The 23,985-nt window shown below is 51.2% G+C and overlaps 1 long non-coding RNA gene across 3 annotated transcripts; it reads right to left on the bottom strand.

The window, feature by feature from the left end:
* Positions 1-2,389: 2,389 nt before the first annotated feature.
* Positions 2,390-23,952, bottom strand: LOC141415167 (uncharacterized). Of its 3 annotated transcripts, XR_012440197.1 has the most exons (6): positions 23,591-23,937; positions 14,051-14,373; positions 9,409-9,541; positions 6,499-6,822; positions 4,521-4,751; positions 2,390-2,651 (listed from the first exon to the last, which is right to left on the bottom strand). It is a non-coding gene; the product is annotated as an uncharacterized lncRNA (long non-coding RNA). The 3 variants fall into 3 exon arrangements; XR_012440191.1 differs by lacking the exon at positions 2,390-2,651 and having other exon boundaries at positions 4,169-4,751; positions 10,653-14,373; positions 23,591-23,952; XR_012440185.1 differs by lacking the exon at positions 2,390-2,651 and having other exon boundaries at positions 4,169-4,751.
* Positions 23,953-23,985: the final 33 nt, after the last annotated feature.

Raw genomic sequence — 23,985 nt, 5'->3', positions numbered from 1 at the left:
GCAAAGACTTGGGCTTGCTACAGAAGAAGCCTGAGTTTCCAGACTGCTGGTCTCGCCTTGCAGAATCCAGGTTTGTCAGCCTGACCCAAAACCCCCTCTCTCTCTCTTTAAGAAGATAGGTATGTAATAGATATATGTATCTATTATGTTGGGATATTGACTCCGTTTCTCTGGAGAGCCCTAATAGACCCAAAACCTACAATAAAACAATGATAGGCATTTGTTTGTTCTCTCTCTCTCATAATTGCAATGGAATGTTTATCATTTAAATTACAAACATCATGACACATTCAAGCATAAACAGACAAATAGTTCAGCATATTCAGCGATCATCTCCCAAACTGGAGGATGGTCTACAGCAAAGCCACAATCTACCCTCACATCTAAGTAGGTTAATGGCAACATAACGTGGGTCCCGTTTCCCCATGTCCCCAGGTGGCTCTCTTTGCTGATTTGCTCAAGGTCACACCCAACCAAGCCCTACTCTGGGTACATCTCCTCAGCCTTCAGCATTTATAGCCACTGCCTGGCTACAGAGCCTGGCTCAGCTGCTGGAAGTCCCCGGCTTCTGGAGCCCAGAAGTCTACTCCTCCCCGTCTCCCTGTCACTGAAGTCAGAGCTACAGCTAGAGCACATCCTCCCAGGTGATGCCATGAGGCTTCGAGCTCATGTGACCTGCTAAGGTCACCAGGGAACATTCAGACATATCCATTTGCTGTGGTTTCAATGTATGCGTCCCCTAAAAAAAAATTCATGAAACTTCTGCAGCAGTATTAGACATAGGGGGCCTTGGAATGGTTAGATCGTGAGAGCCATACCCTCAAGAACTGAATTTGTGGCTTATAAAGGAGATTTCACACAGCGTTTGCCCCTCTCCACCCCATCCCTTCCACCACGAAAGGACACAGCATTCAGACCCTGCAGAGGGCACAGCAGCAAGACACCATCATTAGATGCTGACCCTGCCCGTGTCGTGGTCTTGGCCTTCGGAAGTGTGACAAATAAACTATTATTTATAAATTTCCCAGTCTGTGGTATTTTGTTATAGAAAAATGAGCATATTTCATTATAAAGTTGTATCTTCTCTTTGCAAGTAGTCACCAACCTGTGGGTGTCACAGGACCTCCAGCTCCCTGGGCAAGTATTCTCCTCCTAGGTGGAGTTTCAGCTAAATGCCCTTGCCTGGACCCTCCTCTCATTGGACATTGCAAGTGGCCCGCTTCTGATTGCACGGCATGGAAAATAGCCCCACGAACCTTTCCTAGCATCACAGTCAGTGACAGGACTTGTGCCCTCCCCTGCCCCCTGGCCTCCCAGAGCTGAAATCCCTCTGGTGGGATCTGAGAGCTGAGGTGCCATTCATCCTCAAGGGAGGCTGCAGGTGTTCCCTGGGGAGTCAAGAAGATCACAGTCCACAGGGTTTACCTGCTATGAGCACAGGGCAGGACCCAAGAGTTCTAGGCCAAAGCATCAGGCCCTGTCCCTGCTATCAGTTGAGCACTCGGCATGGCTCATTTTACAATGAGAAGGCCCATGGCTAGAGGCACCTCCTCCTGATGACTGTGTCTCAGTTTCCTTATATAGCAAATGGGATGAGATAGCACTAGGTCTGTACCTGCTGGGACCTATTGGAACCGGTACCATCAGAGTGAGAGCCCAGGGAGGAGGGGGCTTAGCGCACAGAAGGCTGAAGGGTGTGGCTGGGCCCCGCCGTTGTTTCCCTATGTTGTAAAATCTTGCAGTGTGTCCCTGTATGCAGGAGCAAGTCCAATGTGCATGAGCAGGTTAGAGTTGAGAGTAAGGTGCACACCAGCTTAAGAAAGGTGTCACCAGGCTTGCATGTCCACCCTTGTGGGGTCCCCAGCAGCTTACTGCTCAGTGTTGAAAACAGGATTGGCCAGCATGGCCCAGTGAGGGAAGGCTCCTGGAGGACAGGTGCTAAGTAGGGCCTCTGGGTTAGGTCTGGCTATGGGTTGTAGGGAACTTGCTAGAAACTCTCTTAGGAAGTGGGAGGAGGAACCACGTGGCCATCCCAAGAGCCTGTGGCCAGCCCCAGTAAGGACGATGGAAGACAGTTGTGGGTCCAGACACAGGACAGCTGGCAGGACTGCAGCTGCCCCAACAGCACCAGCACCACCTCCTGTACTCAGGGGCAGGTCAGGGATGCTGTGGGCTCAGAGTGTCCCCTGATGATGCCAGGAGTGGACAGTGGCTGCTGCTGCTGAGAGGATGGCTGCCCTCCGTACGTGGCTTGGGGTGGAGGAGGACTCTATGGAACACTGTGAGGACACTGGAGCAGACGATAGCAACTAACGTCAAGGCCTGGTATAACGGACGCCACACACGCTCACCCACCAGAGTAAGTCAGAAGCCAGTAACGAGATATCTTAGAGCATTTATTCTAAACAAAGAAGAAAAAAGAGCTTGCGATGGAAATTTAAGAAGACTTACAAGTGAGTGATATTGAAGAAGTCTCATTGGTGTGGCAAAATGGAGTCTGGTCTGTAAGTTAAAGAGCAGAGCACTCCTGGAGGAAGAAGGCACCATAAGCACAACAGGACAAGAAGGAGCACAAGGAAGGAAACCGTGACATCAGAGCAGAAGTTAAAGAAATGCCGGGAGAGCAGTGGGGAGGCCCCAGCCAACGCTTCCTGGAAAAGATGAATAAAACCAGCAAATCAGAGCAAACGAAAGCAAAAGCATTCAAGGAAAGGCCAGAGGGCATAAGGACAGACTCACAGGGAGGAGCGTTAGATAAATTCCAATGAAGTTAAGAATGCTGGTGCTGCACGTACCAGCAGGTACACTACTGGCATTTCTCTCAAAGAAAGCTGGAAGGGGGAGTCATAGCAGCCTTCTTTCTGTTCCTTTTTTTTTTGAGACAGTGTATCACTATGTAGCCCAGGCTAGTCTCGAACTTGAAACCCTCCTGCCTCAGCCTCCTGAGTGCTGGGATTACAGGCATGAATTCACCATGCCCCAGCATGGTAACTTTCTTGTTTTTTACAGTAGTCCCAAACTGGAATCAGCCAAAATGGGTCTTAAAAGTGAACAATTAACCAACCCTGGCCAGGTCCATACTGAGGCCAATCAGTCAGCAACAGAAGGAACGAAGTGTTGATGAGTGCAGCGGCATGGCTGACCCGAAGGGATTGCAGTGAGTGGTGAAAGCAAGCCCAGAAGGCCACGTGGTATGTGACAATCAGTATCAAATATTTTCAAACTGACAGAGTGTAGAGCTGCAGAGGAGATTGGTCTTGTCTGGGAAGATGAGTAAGTGGCCATAAATGGGGATGGGTGGGTGAGAATGAAGTTTTGGCTGTTGTAGTGGTTATGTGAAGCCGCACCTGTCATGTGACTGCATAGACACACACACGTACACATGTGCACAGACACAGGGACACACATGCACACACACACACACCACATACACAGACACATGCAAATATACAAGATGCACACACGTGCATCTGGTGAAATCTGAATTGATCCTATGGATTCATGAGTGTGGACTCCAGGGGCTGACACTGCAGTAATGCAAGACCTCAGCTTTGGGGGGACCAGAGAGGGTACATGGGTCACCCCTGTTCTGCACGTTCCTTTGCAACTTCTTGTGAATCTACAAAATACAGTGTTAAAACGAGTGCAAGCCATGAAATTTGAAAACTTCATTGAAATCAAAACGTTGGTAGAAAAATGCCAATGGACAAAACTGACTCAAAAGAATAACATAAAGATTCTATCAGGGTCCTGCACAGCCTCAGATGAGGATGGAAGCAATTGTCCTCCCAGGGAGGACCACCACAGGTACACAGAGGCAAGGGCACAATCAGTGTAGCAGTTATTACCAGCCATGTAACAAATGAGCCCAGAGGCCATGGCTTAAAACCAGCTCATTTTATGTTTGCACCTTCTTTATTCATATCCAGACTGGACACCTGTTCATGTTTATTAGCCATTTGTACTTCAGGGAATTCCCTATCATTCTTTGCCAGTGTGCCTGAATCACTTAGCTATTTCTACTGATCAAGTCGAAAGTACATTTATAACAGGTGTGTTGGTGCATACCTGTAATTCCAGCACTCTGGAGGCTGAGGTAGGAGGATTGTAAGTTGAAGGCCAGCCTGGGAGACCCTGTCTTGAACAACCAGAAAAAAAAAAGTAAATGCAAATTTCATTTCTTTATTTTTCTAAGTTTAGGGATATAATTATATTTGGAGATTTTGTAAGTAGTGTTCTCATCATAGTTAAGATTTGGCACCAAAGTTGTTAGTTATTTTTTTAAATTGATATATTACTAAAAACTGTAGCTTTTCAAAGCATGTTTTGTCTTTGAAATTTTCTCAAAATGTGATATATGTACTCCAGAAATAAACAGTGCTGCATTAAAAATAAGCATAAACCAGCATCAAGGACTGATAGTGGCTCAGATGGGAGAGCACCTGCCTAGCAAGCCTGAGGCCCTGAGTTCAAACCCCAGTACCACAAAATTAAAAAAACAGCAGTGTCTATGGTCTCACAGTTTCTTTGGTGCAGAAATTGGATCAGGGCGTAGTAACGAGTCCTCAGGGTCTGTCTTGAGGCCGCCCTCAGTGGTAGCTGTGGTGTCACCCATGTCTGCTTGGTAGTTGTGGGCAGGATTCAGTTCTGGTGGGTTGGTGGTTACTGAGCCTTAGTTTCTTACTTGTGTCCACTTCCTGGGCCTCTCCATAGGGTCACTCTCAATATGGCATCTGGCTTCCAGCAGACAGCTAGAGAGGATGGGGAAATGGAAGTGAGTGGTTTTGTTTTGCTTCTGTGGTGTTGGAGACCAAACCTCATACATGCTAGGCAAGTTCTCTACCACTGAGCTTCAGTCCCAACCCATGGATGTGGTTGTGTAGTCTATATGAAGAAGGACAGTGACCTCCAGTCACCTTTGCTTTGTTTGTTAGAAGCACGACAGGACCAGGATGAGAGACATGACAGGTCCAGGGGCCTCGGTGGGCAGATGATCTGCATTCGGAAGCCTTGCATGTCAGGGTAAGGGGTGGGAGGTGTCAGAGACAAAGCCCTGGGTGCATGGGCAGGCCTTGGCCCTCTGTCTGTCCAATGTCCATCTGTCCATCATAGTGGGCAGTGCCTATCTCATCTGTGCAGAGAGAGAGTTAGGGCACCATCTCCCTGAACATTTCTAGGTGGCTGTGACCATAGCAAGGCTGGTGGTGTTGGCGCCTGTGTCCATGAGGAAGCTGACATCCCAAGAGGTCAAGGGGCTTGGCAGGACTGAGGAACCCTGGGGGCTTGAGAGAGCATATAGCCCCTCCTGACCCCACAGTGGGTGGTGGCCAGGAAGCCCCGCTCCTTCCACTGGCAGTTTCAGTGGTTCATACCCTTCCTAGGGGGACAATTCACTTTCAGACTTCAAGGATCCAAATTCCTAAATGGCAAAGGAGGATTTGGTTCGATGGGGGACTCCCAGGGGCAGCCAGAGGGCTGATCAGACACAGACCTGGGATCTCCAGCTGCTGCTTCTGCCCTAGCTGCAGCCCAGGCTATAGTTCCAGCAAGGCTGGCACTGGGGACCCTGCAGTAGCACCCAGGGCCTCTAGGTACCAAGCATGGGGAACCTCTCTCCTCTGCTGGCAGCTGGCCTTCACCACCGCCTGCATGGGGAGTTCTCTGAGCTTCCCACAGATGCACCACCCAGCCTTCCCAGGGTTACATGTGGGTTGCAGCCAGGAGCCTCGGGTCAAGCTGTGCACAACCACAGCCTGAGCAGTGAGGGAGGAACACCAGCCAACAGGCAGTAGCTGGGCAGGACAGCCAGTGCCATGGGAGAGGAAGGAGAGGGCAGGGGTAGGAGCCATGGGAGGTTGGCAAAGTGAGGGATCCCAGCCCAGTGGGGGGGCAAACTCCAAGCTGAGTCCCTACAGGCAAGGGTGGGGATAGGAGGTATATGTGGTGGGTGTACACATGTGTACATTGGTGTGAGTGTGCACTTGTGTGTGTACACGTGTGTGTGTGTGTGTGTACACGTGTGTGTGTGTGTGTGTGTGCTGACAATGGACTAACCTTCCGAGCAGAAGAAAAACTGAATGTCCAGCCTTCTGTAGTAAGAGCCCCACTGTGTTAGGAACAAAGACTGTGGGTGGCAGGACACTGGCCTCACTTAGTTCAGGAATGGAGACAGGGCAGGGTGGATGGGTCAGGCTAAGGTCATGGTGAGGGGGCAACAGAAGCAACAAGGGTTGAGGCAATGCTGGATGTCTGTCCCTTGTCCTCTTCCAGGGGCAGGAGACAGGCAGGAGTGACCTCTACCATGTCCCATACCATGTCTGGCTCAGCCCAGCCCCCAGCCCTCCTTTCCTCTGCCACTGTGACCCTAGAGGTCACTTGATCTGCTGGAGCAGTTCAAGATGGAGGAAGGCACCAGCTTGCACCAGACAGACACAGTGTGACGGGGAGGTAAAGTTTATGTGCCAAATTGACTGGCCAGGGGCCCAGATTAATCCTCACCTCTGGGTGTGTCTGTGAGGTGTTTCTGCATGAGATCAACACCTGAGCCAAGGAGCTCAGCACAGTGGGTGGCCCTCCCTGTGCAGCTGGGTGTCCTGGTTCACCGAGGGTAGAACAGGACAAAGTGCGTAAGAGGCAAGAATCCACCTTCTTTCTTCTGCCTCACCGTTTGAGCTGGGACATACATTTCTCCTGCCCTTGGAGATTTACAACATCAGTGTTCCTGGGTCTTAGGCCGTGGGTGTGGCACTGAATTCCTGGGTCTCCAGCTGCAGATAAGAGATCGTGGGACTTCTTGGCCTCCAAAATTGTACGAACCAATTTCTGTAACCATAAAGACATGTAGAGAGATGTACTTTCTATTAGCTCTACTTCTCTGGGTAATACAGATTTTGCTACCAGGAGTGATTTTCTGGAATCTGCAGTCTAAGCTGATTAGATTTAAAGACACTAATGACTCCATTACCAGTATTAAGAAGCAAGGAGCTAAATAACTCTGTATGTGGTACCTCTCAATATTTGTGCAAAACTAAAGAATATAATGACATTAGTTGGTTGCTCCTAAAGTTGCTGGACAAAGAGACAACAGAGAAGGATGACCTCAGAGTTTACACTTCCCATCAAGCACCCACAAATGGCCCATGAGCTCTAGATGCATCCTGAGGGACAGCCTAGGCTCCTGCTGCTGCAGGGAAGAAAGTGCTGAAAACCAGACGCAGAACCTCATCCTAAACTGGCTGCAATCGGAGGTAGGCAACCTGAGCTCCCCCACTCAGAGAGTCTCTGCTGGTAAAGTGGGGGCATTCATTGGGAAAGAATGGGATCCTGAAAGTTGATATGAGGACCTGGGAGACTGGGGACATTGGGACCCTAAATTCCTATGAGTCTTCCTCACTTGCCTCACAGTCTGCACCCTGTGCCCTGCAGTACCTGAGGAAACAGCTAGGGCCTCCCCTAAGGCAAGTGCCAGGCAGGACAGGGCTGGTCCCCTTCTGTACTCCTCCGCCCCCCTTCCTTGGTTCTGGACTCATAAGTAGATACACATCGCAGCAGGCCCTACCAGTGAGGTACAGTATATGACCCAGAAGAAAGTGTGCTACATTAAGGAACAACAGACAGATTTATAGACTGAGATCAGGGAAGAAGAAGAAAAGAAACAGAGACTGATTGAACACATGTGAGAATGGAAACAGAGGAGTGAGATAGCCAGGCTGGGTAGGTGGCATAAAATTGGATCAGGTCAAATTATTGACATGGGCCCAAGGAACACAGATGTGCACCCAGTGTTGCAGCTCAGGGAATAAGGATTAGTGTTTGTTGATTGACTGAAACATGGATCACATGGTGGTCCCTAGAGAGTGAATTAGAGATATCAGACGTGTGTTAGTTTGATGCAGAGGGAGAGAATGAAAGGTTTGGGGATTGAAATTTGAGTGGATTTGATGCGTACAGCCTGCTCACCCACACTGGGAGCATCCAGCAGACAGACTTCCCTCCATAACTGTGAGAAACAGATATGAGGGAAGCCCAGCCTCCGAGAAGCACCCTGGCACTGCTCTTCTCTGTAGATCACATTTCACCGCAGACACCACAGTCACTCAATTGGAAGACTGGAATGCAACCAGAGTAATTGGATCCCAGAATGGCAGGGGCCAAGTGGTGGTACTCAACCACCATAGGCAAGATGGCCGTGGTTCCCATAATGGGCAGCAGAGAGAGGCCAAGCAGCAATGAGAACTGTCCAGCTGGTACAGACCTGCGGCACTGACTAATTGATCGTAGTGTTCCCTGAAGAAAGGACACCTACTGAATTCTTACATGCTTTTAACAAGCAGAAAACTTCCAGGTTTGGTGAGCAAAAGTCTAACTTGAATCATAAAAACAAATCACAGACTCAATCAATTCCCAGACCTGAGTCAGTTTTCAGAACCAGAACCCCAGACTGAAGGGAAGGCCCCACTGTCTATAGGAAGAACCCCAGAGCAATACCTAAAATGCATACCAGTCATCGCCCCCCTCTTCCCAAGGGGACCTGTGGCTATTTACCTGGGAAACTGTGCACTGGAGAAGGGGAATAAGCAGACTTTGGGGGGCCAACTGGATGCTGGCTCTGAACTGACACTGATGCAGGAGAACTGAGTCTCACTGTGGCCTCAGTCAGAGTCAGGTGGAGATGGCCATGGGGCCATCTCAGGGCCATCTGATGCAGGAGAACTGAGTCTCACTGTGGCCTCAGTCAGAGTCAGGTGGAGATGGCCACGGGGCCATCTCAGGGCCATCTGATAGCCACTCTGTGGCTATTTCTCTGGTTCTGGAACGTGTCACTGGAACAGACACACATAGTGCAGCAGGTGGCAGAATCCCCACGGTGGCTCCCTGACCAGAGCAGTGAGAACTATTACAGTGAGACAGGCCCATCAGGAGAATGGAAACACCTCTGCCTGTGAAAACACAGGCACGCAATGACATCACTGGTGGGACTACACCAAGGAATTGACAGACATGGGGTGGCAATTCCCAATTCTCTTCTTGGCCTGGGCAGGAGACCGGTGCATCTGAGAATGACACTGCACTATCGTCCTAGCCTTAGTCAGGTGGTGGTTCAGCCTCTGCATCAGGTACAGTTTCCCTGCTTGAGCAAATGAACGCAGCTCTGGTACTTGGTGTGCAGGTATCAACCCAGCTGATGCCTTTTTCTCCACCCTGCCCACACAGCCCACCAGAAGCAGCTGCCTCCAGCTGGCAAGGCTGATAGTTCACCTGTCCTTGTGTGTATCTGCAACCATACTGGCCTGGGCCATAGCTTAGTGCACAGAGTTCCACTCCCTTTCCGTTCTTCACGATGTCACAGGCCCCTTGCATCCATGACTGGACTTAGCAAGTGAGAAGTAGCAACCACTGTGGACTTACTTGTAAGACATCTGTGTCAGCGTGGGAAGTAAATTCAGCTGAATTTCAGGGGCCTTCTACCTCAGTGAGATTTTCAGGCATCCTGTGGCACAGGGCACACTGAGATATCCCTTCCAAGTCACACAGACCCATCCTACAACAAAAAGAGAAGACAAAGCCATGTGGGCCTTACTCGGGTGTATTACTCTAGGCCATTTGCTGAGTGACTCAAAAAGCCTCCAGTTTAAGTGTGGCCCAGAATGACAGGAAGCTCTACAGCAGCTCTGGCCGCACTGCCTCTCAGGCCACAAGACCCAGCAGCTCCACTGTGCTGACCTGCAGTTGCAGAGAGGCTGCTGTGTGGAGACTTTGGCAACCACAGAGGGACCTACAGGATGTGGGAGCAAAGCCCAGCCCTCATCTGCAGATAACCACTTGCCTCTGACAATCAGGTCTTCACTGCTTCTGGACTTTCATAGAAACTGAACTACTGACCAGAGGCCACCAAATTACCATGCACCCTGAGCTGCCCATCATGAGCTGGGTGTCATAAAGTCACACTCACATAGCACTTCAGCGTGAAATGGAAGTGAGATACGTGATCAGACAACCAGGCCTGGAAGGCACAAGTAAGCACCATGAAGACGGGACCCAACACCCATGATTCCCATGGCTGCTCCCGTGCCTTCCTCCCACCATGCACCGGTGGCCTCATGCCGAGGTCCCCAGGAGCAATTGACAGAGGAAGAGAAGGCCTGGGCCTGATTGATGGAGGTGCAGGCACCACCCACAAGTGAAAAGCTGCAGTATTACTGCAGCTGTCCACTGGACAGCCCTGAAGGACAGTAATAAGGGGACTTTCCTGGTGGGTATAGCTTCAAGCAGGGCACCTGGCTGTACCCTTGCTTGGCAGGAGAAATGGCCAGCCCTGCAATTATCACCAGTTCATGGGCTGTGTCCAGAAGTTGGGCTGGATGGCCAGAACTTGGGAAGAACATCATTAGAACACTGGTGACAAAAAACTCTGAGTAAGAGATATGTGGCTAGCCCATCTTGAGTGGGCAAAGAACATATCCCATGTCAACACTTGCCAGAGGGCAACCTCAGCGTTGGAGGCTTTAATAGTCAAGTGGATAGAACATCCTGTTCTGTGGTGGTGATTGGCATCTTTCCCTAGCCTCCCAGTCATTGCCCAATGTGCCCGTGAACAAAGTGGCCATGGAGGTAGGGATGACCTGGACTCAGCACTGTGGATTTCTACTCACCAAGGCCATCTTGGCTACAGCCACTGCTGAGCCCCAGTCTGCCAGCAGCTGAGCTCACCACCACCAAGCCCTGATGTGGCACCATTCGCCAAGTAAGCAACCAGCCACCTGGTGGCAGGAGGAATACACTGGACTACTTGTGTCGTAGAAAGAGCGGTGCTTGTTCCAACTGGAGTAGTGACACAACCTGGGTATGCACTCTCCTTCCTCTTATGCAGAGATTCTTCCAAAACTACCGTCCATGGACTAACAGGCCGCTTCCACCAGCATCACCATGGTATCCACATAGAACACCGTAGACTGTAACTCTCATATTTCTGGAGGATGAGAGTCCAACATCAAGGTTTCATCAGATGGGTGTCCGGTGAGGGCCTGCTGCTAGAGGGTGCCTTCCTGTGTCCTCACATGGAGGAAAGGATGAACAAGCCCCTCACCCCTCTATAATGGTGCTGACTCCATTCATTTGAGCTCTGCCCTCACAGCCTCATCACCTCCCAAAGGCCCCTCCTCTCAATACCATCATGTTTGGGGCTATGATTTCAACATAGGAATTTTGGGGAGATGCAAACATTCAACACAGCCTTGCTTCTGCTCAGGGAACTCGCTTTCTTGAAAATGAAATACAGCATTGGGTCAAGTCCACAGAATTCACTATCCAACCATGTCTTCTCCATCCTGGAACAGCCGGCTCGGTAGTACAGAGGAGTGGTCCTTTGGAGACACAGACACAGTGACTGCTAGGTGACAATACCTTGCAGGACTGGACATGATTTGAATCAAAGCATGCTGGTAATCCCATGAGGCTGAGGCAGGAGGCCCGGGAGTTCAAGGCCAGCCTGGGCTACATAGTGAAACCCTGTCTCAATACAGAAAATATAGTTATTTGCATGTGTACATTCCACATACTGCTTGAGTCAGCATCCAGTGCACAGTACAGTTTCTGCCACACTCCAGATTCACGGGTCCAGGAATGAAGGGGTGGTAAGTAACGGGGTTGGTCCCTTCATCATTGCCCCTTCTGAGTCATTAGCAAAGTTTTGCCTCTTGCTCCCATGACCTTATACTCTTCTGGGGAGAGGTCTTCGTCCATGAGGGGGTCCTTCCACCAGGAGACACAACAACCCACTCACCTGGAAGCGACATGCTCCTTTGGTTTCCTCAGACCTCTGAGTCCATACTGAGAAGAAGCTAGGGTAATGGACAGGTGACTGGTCCTGACCAGCAAGAGGAAGCAGAATGTGGTCTCAGGGAAGCAGAGGAGGAGCAGGTCTGGATGCAGGAGGTTCCTCAAGGTGGCCTTAGCATTATGTGGTCCCAGGCAGCCCTGCTGCAGGCCAGATGTAAGCAGTGCAGAGGGAAGTTTGGGGCACTTTACCAGGTAAAGAACTAAGACCTGTTAGACATTTGCTGAGGGCAAAAGGAACCAGAACAGGTACTGGCAGAAGGTAGTTACAGACACCCGCTAGGACCCTGTGACCAGTTATAGAGCAAACACTAATGACCATGATATTTCCTATTTTAAGAATGTTTGTGCATGAATTTATACATATGAAGGAAGCATGTCTGCTTCTTTCCTGTTTCTTCCCTCTTGTACTCCTTTATCATGGGACCTACAAGGAACAGTCTTTACAGCAATATTTAAGTGCTAGCTGTACAGCATTGTACTCACGTTGTGGGATGTCAGGAGAAGAGTGACATCACCAAGGACTTTACCTCCTCTTCTGGGGAAGTGATCAGTGTAGGTGGGGTACTCGTAATCATGTTAGGCAGAACTACGACCTTGGTGTCTGTGTGTTGACAAGGGTGGACTTGCGATGGTTAGCCTTAGATGGAAACCTGACAGGGCTAAGTGTGCCCAGATAACTAGAACAGCATTACTTCCCGTGAGTCTGTGGGGTGTTTCAGAGGAGACTGGCATTTGAGTCGGTGGGCTGAGTGAGGCAGACCCACCTTGCCCAATGTGGGCGCCATCATCCAATCAGCTGAGGGAACGAAAAGGCAGAGGAAAGATGACTTGCTCTCTCTCTCTCTCTCTCTCTCTCTCTCTCTCTCTCTCTCTCTCTGTCCCAGAACTGGGACTCTTCTGCCCAAGCACATCGGGGCTCCAGGCTCTCTGGCCTTTGGACCCCAGGCCTTGCACTGGCGTCCCTGACCCCTGATCTCAGGTCTTTGGCCTCCAACTGTGAGTTACTCCATCAGCTCCCCTGTTCTGAGGCCTTTGGACTTGGCCTGAGCCTCACTAGCAGTTCTCCTGTTTTCCAATTCACATATGGCCTATCTTGGAACTTCTCAACCTCCATCATCATGCATGCCAACCACTTACTACATCTCTCCCTACCTCTCTCAGTATCTCAGGAGGACCACAGAAGGCTAATGTGTACCCTGACCCTCCTGGCAGCTGCCCTGGCTCCTCCCCAGAAAATGCCCTTGGCTCAAGGGAGCCTTTCCCAAGTTTTCACTCTCACCCCAGAGCCAGTATCCCACAAATGACTGATGGAGGGAGCAAAAGGCCAGCTCCTGCACCCCAATTCCTGGCACCTCTATAGGGCCACCTCAGCTCCAAAAAATACATCTGAGGTCACTGAAGCTGTCCCATGAGTGGAAAGTTGCTGCCCTCCTCCAGGTGACATCCTGCTTGTCCCCAAGAGTACTGGCCACTGAGCCCTTGGCCTGCATGTGTACCCATGGAGTCCTCCTGTACACGTCTGTGTCCAAATGTCCCTATTTATAAGGATACTAGTCACATTGCAGCAGGGCTTTCCCTAACGGCCTTGTCTGTATCTGCAATAACCCTGTTTCCAAACAAGGTCCTAATCTGATGTCCTGGAGGTTAAGGACTGCAACACAAATTCAGCCCATTAGCACCACCCAGCTATCATGGCCCAGCCCAGCAGGTGCATCACGAGCTGCAGAGGGGAAGAGGGCAGACAAACAAAGGGCTCAGTGTGCACAGCTCCGGGAAGGCACAGCACGGGGAACTGCAAGTGCCGAACAGGCCCCAGGGGCTCAGGCCTCCCAGACAGCCTTTGTCCGGCAAGGCTTTTCCTTAATGAAAAGACCTGCCTTCTGTATCTCACGTCCTTGGACCCCTGGGCCACTGCAGGAGTCTTTGACATGGTCAAGGATGAAAGAGATGGTGGCCCAGACTGGATGCTCTGTCTCTGGAACTGGAGAGTCTGGGACAAGTAGCAAAGATACTGGGAACGCATCATGGTGGGCACCATGAACTCCCCCGGGGGTCCATGCTCCCCAGACAGGCAGAGTGGAGAACGGCAGTCTCCTAGATTCCTCTGTCCTGGTCCCCATGGCTGCAGCTCTGTCCCCCTTAATTGTATGGCTTTCCATAGCCCCCCCACCCAGGTCCAAGCCTTGGAGGGGTGAAAGATTCCTTTACTCACCCATCACTAGTTCACAGCCAAGACCTCTATAACAAGAGACAGGTTAACAACAGAAATGCAGGCGTAACGTAAGTTCCTCATGGCACTGGAGCCTCCCCTAGGAACAGGGAATTCTGTGCCTTTTAATGTCAAGGTTGATGAAGAAGAGAACCTGGTGCAGAAGCATGGCTGGAAAAGGGGTGAGACCTGTGATGATGACTGAGGGCGTAGCAAGGCCTGTTTGCATTGACTCCTCTGCACCCTGCGTCTTCAGGGATAAGGCTGTTCCTTTCCTCCAAGGACATGGAAGAAGCACTTTTAGCTGACCGTCTTGGGAGTTGCTTCTGGGGAAAAGAGTGAAAGAAAGCCAGAGAGAGCATTTCAGTTCTGCCATTCCCTCATGCCAAGGGTGTATTTTAGGTGGCATGTTCTGAACCCCATGTCCCCCAAATCCAATGCCCTGCCACACTGGAAAACATTGTGGCGATATCTGCCAGGCAGGCAGGGAGGCCTGGGGAGCACAAGGGCAGGAGGGCTCCCCAGACAGTGCCAGGGAAGATGTAAACCGTTAAAGGGTAGCTCTGCATGGACCCAGAGCAGGAGCAGATGGGGAGCAGCGGGCAATCCCCAAGCTCCCAGACCTGAGCATGGAGTAGGTGCTGCAGGGTTACCACCCAGGTACTGGTGGAGTCTGGGGTCAGGACCTGGAGGCAGCTCTGGGCTGGAGCTTCCCTGAACCGGTGAAGCGCCAGGACCACAGACTTCCTGGATGGGGCTGGATGGGGCAACAGGACCTTGGGGGCTCTGATCTGACCGGAAAGAAGTTAGTGAGGCTCCATCCCATCCATGGTCCCTCCACATCCCCACACCTGAGAGAGTGAGACAGAGAAGACCACAGACCCACCACACTGTGTCCTTACCTGGCACCTCCTACTCAGAAGTGACCTTGGGGGCTTAGCAGTGCATGCGTCCTAGGAAAGCTGAATCCACAGGACTGACCAGCCTCACTGGGGGATAGTGGTCCTCTGCCTAAACGACCAGGGACCACTAGCATTCCCAGAGCTCCTCCCCTCCTCTAGGGAGGGGGACAGATGGGTGCCTTGCTAAAGCCCCATCTTACCTCACACCTCAGCCTCAGCCCCTCTACTACCTGTCCCTGCACCCATGCCCTCTCCCTAGCTCGCCATCCTGGCAGTGGCCTGGGCCACAGGCCTTGATATCTCCACCCTCCTCACCGCCTTCACACCCATCCTCTGCACAGCCTTCCACAGCCCTCATTTGAATGTGGTCAAATCCCAGCTCCTTTTGGGGTCTTCTGACCTGAATCTGACCTCTGACCCCTGATCCCCTCATCACAATCCCCTGATTTTCAATCTCATTTAAATTTCTTTTCTCTTTCAGTTACTCAGTATTGATCTTGAAACCAGAACTGAGTTCCATTGTAATGCAATAATACCAGGCAATAATAATTGTTATTCATTTCCCTTCATCTTAAGAGTGAAGCCAGTTTCTCCCACCCTGGCTTCCGTGAGAGGCCATTAGCTCCTCAGTGGGAAGCAACAACAGTTAATGATTCTGGAACCTTCTCCTGCTACAGCCGAGAGTCCCGGCTATCCCCCCAGGCATTCCCAGTCCCAAGTAAACGTCCTCTCTTAGAAAGACCTGTTTTAAACCCAGCATCCTGTCCTCTGTAGACCACCCCAGCTCACGCTGCCTCCATCCCTAACACTACTCTGTCCTGCTGTGGACACCCCCAAACAGAGTGATCCTTCGGCCTGCCTGAGTCCAGGCTGCGGGCGAGAGGGGTGTAGCTCTTGATCACCCAAGCCTTCTTTTCCTGGGCACTGCCCACTTCAGGTCTCAGCCTGCAGCCCCTCAGTGGGAACCTCCAGGGAAGCCAGCCTTCTCTGTGTGGCCCTGGTCACATGGAAGCTGCCAGGGCATGTTGTCAACAGCTGAAACAGCTTGTCCAAGGGAAGGACTCCCCGAGCCCTTGGTGGAGGCCTGGACAGCAAAGCCGTGGGCCAGGAAGAGACCCTGGGCTGGAATCAGTGCCCAGAGCACTCAGGGTGCCCTCTGTGGCTCAGCATCAATGACCTGGCATGGGGACAGAAAGGGCTGGGACCACATCAAGGGCCAACTGACCCTGACCAGAAAAGGCTATGCTGCGAGGTGGGCACCAACCCTGCATGAATCTGATCACTGCTGAGAGACATGAGCTGGGTCACCTTGCCGTCCCCTTTCAGCCCCTCCAACCCATGGTATTGAGGTGGAGGTGAGGGTTAGATAGAGACCCCGGGCCTCCTTTGGTCATTGCTCCACAGGGCTGGAGGCACCAGGGCATCACAGCTAGTTCTGGTAACCTCCTAGCCCCTGATCCTTCCTCAGGGCATGTGGTCCTAACAGGTCACTCCCCTCAGTGCTGAACGAGGACGGCTGGGTGTAGAAAAGTGAAGGCAGCCCTCCAGGTCCCTGCACAGAAAGACACAGAGTACTCCCGGATCAGCTCAGCCCTGCAGGCCGAGGCCCCACCCCCACCCCCCACTCCAGACAGCGGACACATCTGACCCTCTCCCCTGGGACCTGGCCTCCTCCTGCTGGCCCAGCCCGGATTTCCGGATTCCACTGCCCGCCAGGGGTTCTGAGGGAGAAACAGTATCAGGGCCCCAGCTGGCCCTTGTTGACCCAGAGGGCTGCTTGTACTTGGGCTGGGGACGCCTGTCAGGCTGCACCTGAGGGGGCAAGGTTCCCTGGGTAGGGGCAGCTCTGATGTCTGCCCAAGGCCTTGGTGGCCCTGCCAGTCACTGCCTGCTGTTCTCAGACAAGGTCATGACCCTCAGAGGCCAGCCAAGCTCTTTTCCACAGCTGCAGCAGCGTCCCCACCCCCCAGGGTTCCCAAACTGTTCTCCTTCCTCCTCCACAGAAGCAGGGCTGAGGCAAGGTGTTCCATAGGTTCTGGGAAGAACCCCTTCCCCCACCAGGGGACCCCCCCCCCAAACAGGCTACCAGAGTTTACTGGATCTACACTTTAGCACTCCTGGGACATTGCACAGTGCCCTACCTGGGTGCAGCAAGTTCAGGCCTCCCAGTTCCAGCCCAGCCCCCATCTTGCCCCAGACCTCTCCATGCACAGCCCCAAACCATTCACAACCCCCTGGGGTGCATAGGCTGTCATGGGTCCTCCTCTCCATCTTCCCCCTGATTGAGTTCCCTTCCCACCTTGGACCTCTAGGCTTGGATTCCCTGAAGACCTTATAAGAGGAGGCTGTCTGCTGTCCTAGAAGTAAGGAGGACCCCCTGCAGGTGACCACTTGATCTCATATCTGCTCCCAGGCCTGGCCAAGGGCTCCGGCCAGGACCCTGCACTGACGCTCATGGGCCTTTTTGCCTCCACAACCCATTCTCATCCTTGGACCCCGGGGAGAAGCTCTAAGAGCTAAGTTGGGGCCTGTCACTCCCCATTCCCCAGGCCCAAGGCCTCCCAGCACCCTCGTAATGCCTCAGACCCCCTGCCCTTCCTCTCCCTTCCAACACTCTCTGGCCTCAGGACCCCCATGCCTACCTAGTGTCGGGCACAGGCCTCAGGACTGTCCTGGCCGGGGTACGCACTCCTGACCTAGGCAGAATCACCTCTTGCCTCTTCCAAAATTCTCTAACTTACTGATGTGTCTGCTTGTTTTCTGTTTTCCCCCTCCAGACTGAGAGCTCCTGAGGTCAGGATACCCAGGTCGAGCTCTTTGGAGTAGAGAAGAAAGCACTTACTCTCAGCCTCAAGCCTCGATCCCCGATGTGGTGCAATTTTTATTTTCAATTCATACACCAAATGAGAGATGACCACACAGAGACAATGGCCATATAGGACCGTAAGACTGGGACCCCATAAAAAGTGGAGCCACATCTCTGTAACCAACAGCCCAGAGGATCAGGCCTTGGCCACCGAAAGCCTACTTCTCCATTTTCATTTCTAACACAGGACCAACCAGAGAAAGCCATGTATGTTCCCCAAACCCAACCCATGAGATGTCCTGTGTTTACTCAGCCTACCTGGTCTTCCCCAGGCCAACTGGGGCACATCTGAGCCATCCCTGGTTTGTTTGAGGTATTTTTATACTTTACTGAGATACAATTCATATACCATAAAATTTACCCATCTAAAACATGCAGGTCACTGTTTTTAGTACAGAGTTGTGTAGCCAACACCACTACCTAATTTCAGAACATTTTCAATATCCCAAAGAGGATCTCCTCACCTCCAGGTACCCTTAGCACTCCCTTCCCCTCCCCTGGTATGCGTCAGGGGTTTCCTTCCTTTTCATGGCTGAATAGTACTCCACTGTATGGATGAACCTAACCTTGTTTATTCATTTGTCAGTTGATGAACATTTCTGTGTTCCCACTTTTTGGGTACAGTTATGAATGCCACCATAAATGTACGTGTGCATACATTTATGTACACACACAGATGTACAGCTAGGTAAATGTATGGACCAAATTCCTCAATTACAGTCAGCCCTGGCAAGTCACGGGTTTCATGGTTTTAGAGAAGACTCCTTATTAACACTGCTGCAAAGATGGCTACGTGTGTTCATTGTGACTGCCAATCACCATGGGGCTCTCTTAGGCACAAATCTTTGCCCCAAAAGAGTAACTCCCTCTCCTACTCCTTCCGATTATGTACAGAGGAGAATTGCTGCTCTTGGATGCTGGCATGCTACTTGGCTGTTTGGGGGTCTTAAGCCCTTTGCCTTCCTTCTCCAGGTTCCTCCTTGAAGGCAGGCAGGAGGAGGTCCTGTAGCTTGCTGGGCTGCCCTTGGCTGAATTTGCATGGTGTGACTCATTTGGAAACTATGCTTTCAGTTCCCTGAATGCATCAGAGAAAACTCCTTTTAATAGGATGCTTTGACTTTGGGGTTTAGCGTGTTTCAGTTCTAACACATCCAGGGACAAATTCTCCCACACTGTTCAACTGACCCTGCCGACCAGGACTGGAATCCCGGCTCATGCACAAAAGTGCACACACACACACACACACACACACACACACACACACACACACACACACGCGCGCGCACAGTAACTCAGCCTTTAGCACTGTGAGGAAGGCCGGCTGTTTTCCAAAGCGGCTACACCATTTCCCACTCCCACCAGCCACAAATGAGAGATCCAGCTTCTCCATATCCCCTCAGACACTTGCCACTGTCTGTCCTTGTCACCGTGGCCATCCCAGTGGGAGGTGTGGCTGCATTTGCACTTCCCCAAGGGCCCATCCTTTCAGAAGCGTGGTGGGGATCTGCGCATCTTTGGAGCAATGTCTTATTCAAGTTCTTCCCGTCCCCCTCTGGGTGGTACTGGGCTTTGAACTCGGCATTCACTTCCTGGGCAGGCACTCTACTACTTGAGCTATGCCCCTAGCCCTGTTAGCTTAATTTACTTTTCAGATGGGATCTCATGATTTTGCCTGCAGCTGGCCTCCAACAGCAATCCTCCTACATCAGCCTCTGGAGTAGGTGGCATCAAAGTCACACACCATCACGCCAGCTTGTTCTTTGAGATAGAGTTTCTCTAACTTTTTGCCCAGACTGGTTTTGAACTGCAATCCTCCCATCTCCACCTCCTCTTTGCCCATTTTTAAAGTTGATTTGTCTTTTTGTTGTTGTTGTTGTCAGTAAGTTATAGCAATTCTTCACATATTCTAGAAACTAGCCCTGGATCAGATATAATTCACAAACACTCTCTCCCACTTTGTTTTTGTCCTTCTACTCCCTTGCTAGTGTCCTTTGGCACACATGGTTTTCATTTGGACCAAGTCCAGTTTATGTATTTTTTTTTCTTTTGTTGCTTGTGCTTTTGGTGTCATACATAGAAACTGCTGTTTAACACAGGTCACCAAGATTTATCCCTATTTTTTTAAAGAATTTCATAGTGTTAGCTCTTACCTTTATGATCTTATTTGACCCTAATTCTGGTCATTTGGGGGAGCAATGTGAGGTAGGAAGTCCCACTTCCTCCTGCGGTGTGTGGGTGGTGCTAAAAAGTCTGCTCACTAAATTGCCTTATTTCTTTTGTGGAAAACCGGTTGACCGTGAAGGTGAGAGCCCATGTCCAGTCTCAACTCCATCACTTTGGTGCACGCCTGTCCTTTTGCCAGAACTCCTGCCCTCACTACTGCAGCTTGGTGGTGAGTGTGAATCAGGAAGTGTAAGTCCTCCGACTTGGTTCTTTTTCAAGGTTGTTTTGGCTACTCTGGGTCCTTTGCGTGTCCATCTGACTTTACAGTCAGTATAAAAAGCCAGCTAGGATATTTATTTATTTATTTTTGGTGGCACTCAGGACTTTTCGCTTGGTAGGCAGGCACTTTACCACCACTAGAGTCACATCTCCAGCCCTTTTTTGTTCTGGGGTTATTTTGGAGATAGGATCTCACTTTTTTGCCCAGGTTGGCCTGGACCACAATCCTATTTTAGGCTTCCTGCTGTAGCTGGGATGACAGGCATGTGCCACGGTTCCCAGCTGTTGGTTGAAGTGGGGTTTTGCTAACTTTTTGCACAGGCTGGACTTGGAACCTCAATCCTCTCGATCTCTGCCTCCCAAGTAGCTGGAATTATAGGTGTGAGCCATCACGCCTGGCAATATTTTGGTCTTTATTTTTTTCCTGCTATTATAAATGAGATTGTTTTCTTAATTTCACTTTGAATTGTTCATTGCTAGTATGTACATAGAAATAAAATGTTTCCTGTGCATCGATCCTGCCACATTGCTAAACAGACTTACTCATCTTGTTAGGTGTTTAGTGGATTTCTTAGGATTTTCTGTATACAATATCATGTAACCATCAAACAGAGGTGGTTTTATGTCTTGGTTTGTTTAGAATGCTGCAACAGGATACCTCTGAGTAGGCAGCTCATAAAAAACACATTTATTTGTCACAATTTCAGAGACGGAGAAATCCAAAGTTGACTTGGCGTCTAGTGCGAGCTGCTTTCTTGGTCTCGTGGGCCTCTTTTGTAAGGGCCCTAGCTCAATTCTTGAGGGTTCTGCCCTAATCACCCTTCAAAGGCCCCACCTCTAACTAGCATTAGCATCTCCATGGAGACAATCTCTGCATCTGCGAATGGGGGCAGACACAGACATTCAGAGCCCAGCTTCTTGCCCTTCTTGTCCAGGGTGAGCGCCTTTTACATCTTCTCCTTGTCTGATTGCCCTGGCAGGACCTCCAGCACAATCCTGAGAGAAGTGTTGTGCCTGTTCATCTGGCGTTGTTCCTCACCTTCAGGGGAAGCTTTTAGTCTTTTACCATTGAGCATGACATCGACTGTGGGATCTTCATAGGTGTCCTTCACGGTGTGTGGGGGCATCTTTTCCTTCTGCTTGAGTGGTTCTATTGGGAGACGTGTGGGGTTCGTCCAGCTGCTGTGCATGACTCTTTGAGATACTCACATGTTTTTTAAATCCCCCCCATTGTTATTTTGTTTGTTTTTGGATGCTAAGCCTCTCCCCCCACCCCCTCTCTTTATTTACAACTGTCCCACTCCTCACCTGCCTTTTAAGCTTCTGCCAAACACAAGTGACAGTGGCCACTTTCTTGTTCTGCATGAGCAGTCTGGCAGAGGGGAGGACTCTGAGACACGCTGGGACCTTCAGAGGACTGCCCTTCCCCACCCTGCCACACCAGGGCAGTCAGCCCTTCAGGGGAAGGGCAGAAGGGGACATCTGTCCCAGGCCACAGGCAGCTGCCTCCCCTTCCTTCCTCACCTCTATCACAGCCCACCTGAGTTTGTACACAGTGGCCTGTAGTCAGGACAGAAGCTCTCAGGCCTGGCCAACCAGAGGAACCCTTTCTAGAGGCTGGAACCACACTGACACACATCACATTAAGCCAGCCCTGGGTTCCCCGAGGTCCTTGTAAGGTCAGGCTGATGGGCAGGACACTTCAGACATGGAGTTTACAGGTGCAGGCCCTTCAAGGTGGCCCCATAAACCCTCACAGCCTTTCCTCCCAAGCCTCTGGGTATCTGTGAACATCATGTCCCCTACGGGGCTGAGGCAGCCTGTGGCCTCATTCCAACCCGAAGCCAGGCTTGTGAAACACTTCCATCACCCACTGTAGTCAGAATGCAATGCAGCTGCCCCACTCTGGCCTTCTGGACAAATGCCTGCTCCGAACTGTTTCTCCCTTTTCCTCTGACTCCCTCTGCTCCAGTCCTGAGGACATCCTTTCTGCTCCTGCTAGTTCTGCCAGCCACTCCTCAGGCAACAAGGCCCGAATCTATCCTGGCTCCTCCAAGACCCCCCACTCATACTCTGTAAAGCATCCTACAAATTCCCTCCCTCCTCAGCCCTGATATGATCATTGTGGGAGGATACTTGTCATCCCACCAGAGCGTAAGGTCCACAAGAGGAGGGGTCCTGGCTGCCAGGCTGCCCACAGTCAGCACCTGGAATGGTGCCTGGGACACAGCAGGTGCCACAAAATATCTGATACATGACCAAGGAAAGGACAGCACAAACTGGCCTGGCGTGACCTGCCTTGGAGACTGGTGGTCCAAGGACACAGCGTGCAGCCCACATTTTTGGCCGAAAGTGTCCCCACCATGGGGGAACAAGGAGGAGCTGATGGCAAACATCCAGAGAATCATGTCCCCATACTGAAGGCCCATTCTGCCTCCTCTAAACAACAACAACAAAAGAATCCTCACAGATCCCAAGTGAAGACCTAGCTTACTTTTACTGCAGTGTTAGTTCACATACCCCAAACATAAAAGTAGGTATAAACTTCAAACTGGAAGCCAAAATAGATGTACAAATTAAGCACCAAGAAGACTGCAAATCTAGCAGAGTACAGATGATTCAAGAAAGAGCTGCTCTGTCCAAAACAGTAGCTACAGGACACCTGGAGCTATTTACACATAAGTTACAACACACAGTTAAAAATATGTAAGTTACAACACACATTTCTGGTGCCCAGTAGTCACTAGGGCCAGGTGTTACCTGGATACAGAATCTGCCCCGTACTGCAGAGTTCTATCAAATAGTGCTGTGAAGGGTGATGTTTGACTGAGCAGTGGATTGGGGGGTGGGGTTGATGAAGCACCCCATCGTTCTCCTTTAGCTTTTTGGAGGGAAAGGATGTAGGGAACTTTCATTGGTGAGTCCCCTATGGTGACAGACAGCATTCACTTGTCACCTGGAGAGAAAGTACACCTCATTCTATGAATCAGTTCCTGCATCCTCATTGGCAAGGGCAGGAGGCCCCCAGACCTTCCGGAAGCCAGCCAAAGAGTGGGTGGGGCTGGAACTGCGACCAGCACAACCAGGAGGAGTATGGTAAGCACAATGATCAGAGGTGTCCCGCACGTACTCAAGCCTCCTAGACACTTAACGCTGGTCCGGGGATACTCTATGGCTACCGAGAGACCTTTCCAAAGGCAAACTCTCAAACTGCGGCCAGTGACTCCCTCTGTCCATGGGACAAGGGGTTGGCGGCTTAGATAATCCTGTTCTAGACCTCCAGCTCACCCAAGTTCCTGCCCACAAAAGCAATATAAGGAAAGCGTGCATCACCTCCTCCTGGGAGCCTTCTGGGAATGTTTAAGGCGCCGGGGAAGGCGGGCAGGGAGGGAAGGCTTCTTAGGTCATCCATGGCTGTGCTTCTAGGCAGGTGCTACAGTGAGTCCTCAGACGCAGCCATGCAGCCACCCCTGGGACTCGAAGCCCTACCGTAGCTCTGGGACGCATCTCGCGTCAGTCCGGTGCCCCGGGACTGTGAGGTCTTGGTCCCATCAAGGTCACGAACCCCAATGCGCGCGTGCACTGGGCTGCTGGGGTAGATGGTAGCATCCGCGCACCCCCAGCCTGGGCGCCCGAGGCCGGAGGCGTGGCCGGGAGGCGGAGCAAAGGGCGGCTTTGGGGCGGGGCCTGCTGGAGGGGGCGGGACCGCGGCTGCCCATAAGTACCGC

Source organism: Castor canadensis, chromosome 1 (assembly GCF_047511655.1).
Source record: "Castor canadensis chromosome 1, mCasCan1.hap1v2, whole genome shotgun sequence".
Lineage (NCBI taxonomy): Eukaryota > Metazoa > Chordata > Mammalia > Rodentia > Castoridae > Castor > Castor canadensis.
This window is presented reverse-complemented; position numbering and strand designations above follow the sequence as displayed.